The sequence below is a fragment of the Dermacentor andersoni genome, chromosome 6, assembly GCF_023375885.2.
Source record: "Dermacentor andersoni chromosome 6, qqDerAnde1_hic_scaffold, whole genome shotgun sequence".
Taxonomy (NCBI): domain Eukaryota; kingdom Metazoa; phylum Arthropoda; class Arachnida; order Ixodida; family Ixodidae; genus Dermacentor; species Dermacentor andersoni.
The window spans coordinates 42,936,026-42,943,234 of record NC_092819.1 but is presented as its reverse complement, the minus strand read 5'-3'; the positions used below and the strand labels follow the sequence as shown (position 1 = coordinate 42,943,234).

The 7,209-nt window shown below is 42.5% G+C and overlaps 1 long non-coding RNA gene across 1 annotated transcript; it reads right to left on the bottom strand.

Annotated features, from left to right (window-relative positions):
• Positions 1-2,131: 2,131 nt before the first annotated feature.
• LOC140218737 (uncharacterized) lies at positions 2,132-5,609 on the bottom strand. The gene is made up of 3 exons (XR_011894910.1): positions 5,534-5,609; positions 2,920-3,081; positions 2,132-2,336 (listed from the first exon to the last, which is right to left on the bottom strand). It is a non-coding gene; the product is annotated as an uncharacterized lncRNA (long non-coding RNA).
• Between the last annotated feature and the right edge of the window lie 1,600 nt (positions 5,610-7,209).

Below are 7,209 nucleotides of genomic sequence, written 5' to 3'. Positions count from 1 at the left end.
TCACGAGGCGCTATACGCATATAATCAGCTGCAGTGACACTGGTCCCAACTGTGATCACTGCCAACCGCCAGAAACACTTGGGCACATATTTTGCTCGTGCCCAGCGTATGTGCGAGAACGGCAGAGCCTCATTCTTACTATTCAACGAGTGACTAAAAGACCAATATCTTACTGGGTGATAATGGATAGTAATGTCTAATGCATCATTTGTAAGAAAATATGTACCGCATTCGTCTTGGTTTTCCACTCGCGAGGCGCTATACGCATGTAATCAGCTGTAGTGACACTGGTCCCAACTGTGATCACTGCCAACCGCCAGAAACACTTGAGCACATATTTTGCTCATGCCCAGCGTATGTGCGAGAACGGCAGAGCCTCATTCCTACTATTCAACGAGTGACTAAAAGACCAATATCTTAAAAGATAGTATTAGGCCCTTGACCTGACACCAACAGCACAGCTGTGGTCACTGGGGTGACTATAGCTTTTCTTCAAGCCATTGGACTCGACGCACGACTCTAGTATGACCTCAACGTGATGGAAATGTATACAGGTATATGCACCTCCTTATCTTATCCTCTCCCCCCTTCCCCAGTGTAGAGTAGCAGGCCAGTGCAAACTAACGCTCAAGCCGACCTCTCCGCCTTCCTTAAAAAAAACCTCTCTCTCTGGTACCAAGTTGCAAGACATATTCCAGGTTCTTTGCTGCTAATACTTCGCGACTGCTCGGGCCCTACTCTTCACTACGCTTGTAACTGAAGTCTCCCTTTAGCCCATTGGCATTCAAAATTCCAGTAATGTTAAGCTTGCTCGGGCCCTGGTCATCCCCACCCTTGTAATTAAACAGTCTCTTCAGTCCATTCACATTCGAAACGCCAGTAACGTTAAGCGCATAAAGTCTGAAGACGCAACAAACCATGCATTCAGAGTAGAGTAGGTGGCAGCTCCCTGGGGAACACCTTTATGCTTTTAGAGTACTTGCTTTACATATTCCCTTACTACTTTGTTTGAAATACCATTCTTAAGATTGTATTGATATTATTGGCTCCCAAAATTGGGGCGAGCAGCCTACACAATAGTACAGCCACTGTCCATATGTGGTAGTTATCTACCATGTTTATTGATGTGCTATATGTTGCTAGGTAGCGAATACACAAGAGAATAACCAACAAATGCTTAACATATGTATACATTTCGTGAGAAACATGAGTGCCATTGGCACTAAAGCTAACCACACGAGGAGGTTCTACCTAGAATCGTGGTATATACAAGCCACGCAAGGAAACCTGAACAGATACACGGGAGCACTTCCAAGCGTGCAACTGCACGACGTTCAAGAACACCGGTGAGCATGACAACAAAGAGACCTAAACCAGGAAGGTGGAAGCGGCAATGGTGGAAAGGACAACGCAAGACCGCTCAAGAACGATATGTATGTGTGGTCTTTCCGAAATAATAGAAAGAAACAAAATAGAAATGGCAACTTCTTTCTGAAGCTCTACTTGAAACTGAAAATTTCTAGTTACACAGAAAAAAAACAATTTATGGTGGTCATTGTTTAATCTCCTTCTATTGAAATAGAAATGAATCGAGGAGTTGTCACTATGTCTTGGTGACCGCTGCCCCTTTTCACTTACAAAAAGTAAAAAAAAAGGGAAAGTCTTGCTTTCGCTAAGTTCATAGGTTATGTCTTCAACACAGTTCTCTAGTATTTTTCACACATAAGCACTGCACACGCATAAGCACTATGTACACACACAATGTAGTTCAGTCAGTCGTCATTACAAATGTCAGTGGGTTGATAGAAGCGTTGAACGACTTTCATTGCCTTGTGGTGTACCTTTGATGGCCATGCGTCTGTGGCACAAGGATAGCCTTGGTGGCATAGCTAATGAGTCTTCTGCCCAAATGTATTGGAGCTCTAACTTTTTCGTCAGAGAAATATTTAGAGAGCAGTAGTTGAGTCTTTTTTGGAGTACAATAGAACATGTGTGTGCATTAAAATTAGTTTTTCAACCAGTTACAGAAGCTCTAGCTTTTTTTATATATAGCTGCCTCCTCAACCATGCAGGCTAACTTAATGTAAATGCTATTTCATACATAGTAGCAAGAGTTTACTTACCCGCTCAAAGCTGAACATGTATGGGTACTTCCTCTTCGCCTCATGAACACTATTTGTTGCGATGTCAGAAATTCTTTGGCGACATGTGAAGGCCATCGTTTCATTGATTTGATCCTCGTCAGGAGAGCCTTTGTGAGATTCACAGCTGAGCCACTCCGTGGGCATTTCAAAACTTGTTTCGTCTTCTCCGGCTATTGTAGAGATAGCAACATCCTGAGGGAAGCAACACCAATGCAGGTGATTGCGGCATAAATACACCTGCGCTATGCAAGGAAACATTGCAGTATTGTTCAAGAGGTATCGTCAAAAGCTCATGGCCCCATTCACTATCGTTTTCATGTGATACATTTACACCAGCACACAACTAAATAGCTAATTGTATGGATTAACATATGGCCTTGTTCCCACCTGCTAGACAGGGAACAAACCCACAAAGGACTGCGGTTGAGCACCAAACAACTTTGTTAGTACCCCAAAGGCGTTCGAACTGTCCCTTGCATTATGTTGTCATTGGTCTTTCTGTCCCATGGTTTTTAGTTTTGCCTAGCTAAATTAATTCGATAAATATTTCGCCAGCATAAATTCAATCAGGCATCCAAAATACTTTAATGCCACCTCAAAACAACAGAGTACTAAATAGACAGGATTAAATTCGGAGCGCTTCTATTCAGTGAAAAAAAATTGAAACATTTGAAACCATTAGCAAATGAAAATCTTACGCTTGCCATTAGCTTGCTACACATCATCCTGGATAAACAAATCAAAATATTGTATTTGACTACGGAATGTCCCTCACCATATTTTGCACTTTGTGCCGTTGGAGCTCCACCATGGCTGTTTCTTCACTGCCCTTCCTGCGTGACCCAAACTTCGCACGGTTCTCGCCCACGCGACCATCGCCCGGAAGAACCCTTCGCTGATTCTTGAATCTGTAGCGCAAGGCTACCTTCCAGGAGTCCTGAGAGTTGCATGAACAGTAAAATAATATTGTGCTCAAATTCAGAGGTCGCTTATAGTAAAGGAAACGGTCAAATGAAATTTTTAGTACGCAATAAAGAAACAAGGAAAAGGCAAAGCAGCGCAAACAACACAAATAAGAAACATGCTGACTACTACCAATTCAAAGTGGTTTTATTAGCATGTGCAATAAGTTCTGTCAAGAAAGAACGGAAAGATTAAAGACACCCCAAAAAACAAAAAGGTCAGACACAATTTCTGAGAGAAAAGAACTTAAGATTTCAGGTAGAGCAGTTTCTTTACGATCGTGATCGAAGGCGTGCTGACACAAGTCTCTCCCCTCGTGTAGGTAATGAAAGCTTCACAAATTTCCCTTGGCATTTTCCATTAATATTAAAATGCACGTCTGGTGAAGCTTCTGTCTGCAGTAATTACATTTGCAGTGTATGGGAATATTGCTATCTGTGCCAGCCTCAATCAATTTGCATGCTCAAGGATTTGTACGATAATGGATGTGCCCAGAATCACACTGCCTAAAGTCCCCACAGCTGGCGGTCCCCAGTAATATAACAATTTACTTACAGCTCCACTTCCTACTACGTCCTTCAGCTACGGGTATTTCTCAAGCAAAAGTGAGGTCACCCTTGAATAGAAATTACGAGTTGGGAACCTGAAAATATTCGCAATATTAAGATTGTTGTTGTCCGCATTGAGCGGGATTATGGCTTTGACCATAACAGACTGAGAAGCTATAATTTTGCAAATGCCTTTGAGGAGAACAAATAAATTTTTGTAGTTCCAAGGTCTGCAGATTAAAGGAATTTATAAATGAAATCTAATGCAGTGAAACATAAATTCAAAGCCTGTCTGACTACACAAAATTTCCGAATCGGCAGGTTTTTGCAGCGTACATCTTCGAATTTGTGCAGAACAGTCCGTGCTTCCAGCTCAAATTAGCCAGCGAATTTCCTTTACTATTTGAGGGATAATGGTAATTTTATTAATAATGTGGCTTTTAGAAGTACACGAATTTCAATTATTAACGTTTTGTTTTACTTATTCTCCCAAAGAATTGCAAGAAATCCAGAAAACCTGGCAGTCACATTTCTACACATTTCTACACATTTCTACACAGGCCTACAAGAAAGCTGCCATTCAGAGCTCAGTTTTCAACACGTTGCTACAGTAACAAAAATATCAGTGCCCTACGTCAGCTACAGGTAAACAGAGAAAAAAATTAATTAAATTATAGGGTTTTACGTGCCAAAACCACTTTCTCATTATGAGGCACGCCGTAGTGGAGGACTCCGGAAATTTCGACCACCTGAGGTTCTTTAACGTGCACCTAAATCTAAGTACACGGGTGTTTTCGCATTTCGCCCCCATCGAAATGCGGCCGCCGTGGCCGGGATTCGGTCCCGCGACCTCGTGCTCAGCAGCCCAACACCATAGCCACTGAGCAACCACGGCGGGTGAAAAAAATTAATGTTAGCTCTTCTATTGCATAAGATTATTCTAAATAGCATGATATCAGTGCCAACCAAGCCCAGCACTAATTTTACTGTTAAGGTTCCAGACCTAGTACAGCAATGGCATTAGGAGGCACTGATATGAGTATAAGGACAGCAATGATTTCTCGTGCTTTTGTTTGGGAAAGTTACAATCAACTGCGCCTCGACTCTAACTGCAACAATACAAGCCAAGGATATACAAAGCGTGTTGTGTTTTGGAATACTTATGGTACTTCTACATTAATAAACATTCTCACTCCAAGAAAGCCCGTCGTAGTTATTATGAGGAAAGAGGAGTTAAGTCCGAACAGAATCTCTGTGATAGTCACACCTGCAACAAAGTTCAGCATGATGCGAATTCATAAAATATACTGCCAGACCTGCAGCGCGTATCATGTGCAGAATTTCAGGTGCAGCAATTTTCTTTGCCACTGCGGACAATATAAACGTGGGAACCGCGAAGATACCAGTGAGCTATATGTGTTACTGACAGTGGCGCCGCCGTTCTGATCCAATCGAGCATACGCATTGAAACAGAACCTAGACGTCATGGCAGCGCTGATCCCAAGGTTCACAACCAGGTGAACACAGCCAAACGCCAGTGACTACAATCGTAAACAAGCAATCAAATCACATATGCATTGCATCGGGTGGCTCAGCATTTCTTGGTTTCGTTACGTGGTCGTTGGCTTTGGACTTTAATTCAGATGGGAGAAAGCTTGGTGTTCAACCATCTTTCTATAAGGTGCTTTGGTTTTCTTAACAATCTTTGTTCTTCCTCCTCCCAAATGCAGAGTGCTAGGCTATAGACATGTATTAGGCCGACTTCTCTGCGTTCCCAATCAATAAATCTCTCTTTAAAACATGATTACGGGCGAAACCAATATTATGCGACCCTGTGAGAATATCTAAAATTCTAATGTGACACTCAAACACACTTACAGATCGAAGGAAATTCCAAGGCCATTTTCATGATCTTCGCTGCCACTGGCCACCATACTGCTCGCTGCAAAGTGCTGCAAGAAAAAAAAATAGCATAGTTTGCACCTTGCACTGGAAGCGCAATGCTAAAGAGACAGTGTAGCTGATGGGAACCTAGCTCACAATCGATTAGGTATCAATTGGGTATTGAGTGGCTATCGATTGGCCTATACGATGCATTGCCATGCTTACCGGGGTACTACCAAACACTTTTTCTGAAATTTACGAATTATTGATCGATTATCGATTAGGTATCGATTGGGTATTGTTTGACTATCGATTATAAATTGCTTAATTGCGAGAATTGCGAGAATTATGTAGCGCGAACGAGTATTATACTTTCAGTTTATTGCTACGCGATACACTTCTTTTAGCGATGTAAACACTATTCGGATTCAAACATGTCGCGAAGAGCCTCCCTCATCATAATTGTCAGTACTTCCGCATAACGCTACCAGGCAGGTGCAGTTAGAATCAAACAAGGGAACACGTGCACTTGCCTGAAACGAGCTCGACGTCAGGTCGACTTTGCCGACGAGAACCGGGCACGCGCAAATTGCTTCTTTGAGAGCGTTGAAGTTGCCATCCGCAAGGATATATGTCCTTGCCGCACCAACGTGGGGCACACTAACTAGGCAGCGTGGCATCGCAAGCAAATTTACATACACAGTACCCTGGCACTTGCAAACAACAGGCAGTCATACATGGAACCAACGCAGCAGTGAGAGCAGTGAGAATTACGCGGCAAACCGCACAATGTAACCATGGCAGAACAAGAGACAGTTGCAAAATTTGTCATTACAGCATGCCGCAGAAATGAGAAATGCCATAGTCTAAATAAAGTTCAAACTATTTAAAAACAGATATTTTGCGCCGACTAGTAGCAAAAACAGCGCACAGCCACGCTAATTTTTGCCTATTGTCTTATTAAATACAGTGCAAAAAACTGCCCGTAGATGGCGCAACAATTTGGATATTGAAAAATTTATAGACACTTTTTGGTGCGGTTTGCGTTTGGCCTTTGCTTTCTTACTAAAAGAATGAGAGCCTGAAGCTTCACCCTTGTTGCCAGCAATGGCATGAAACCTGACCATGTTCAGCACCTACTGCAGTGCATGCAAAGATAACAATCGCTGCAGTGTAGCAATCAAAAGCAAAACGAAACTCATAATCACTAAGTAATATAATTATTCGAAAACACGTAATGTAAATTATTGGTAATAGTCTAACTCTAAAAGCAGAAGACCTGCCATTAGTTGTCACTGCTCTGTCGGAAAGTGTGTGTTCTGTTTGCTCTCCTTTTTTTTTTTTTTTTTACTGTGTTCATGTTCTGGAATGGCGCGCACGGGTTGGGGCGTTGTGCTCGGTCTGTGTTGTCGCTGTTTTAAGGCCCAAACGGCGCAGGCAAGCTAGCAAATAACGGCATAACTGTGAACGGAAACCTGGTAAAGGGATCTGTTTTCATTTTCACTGGTGACAATTTGTCTAGCCATAGAATTGGAGGCTTCAAATGCACATTCAGCCAAGGAAGAATTTATAGGCACTGCATGGCTCTGCGGAACGAAACTGACTACGAGCATTTAGAAGGCGATTTTGTGCTTCCCTCGCCGAAAGTGCACAAACACCACTTGAGTATG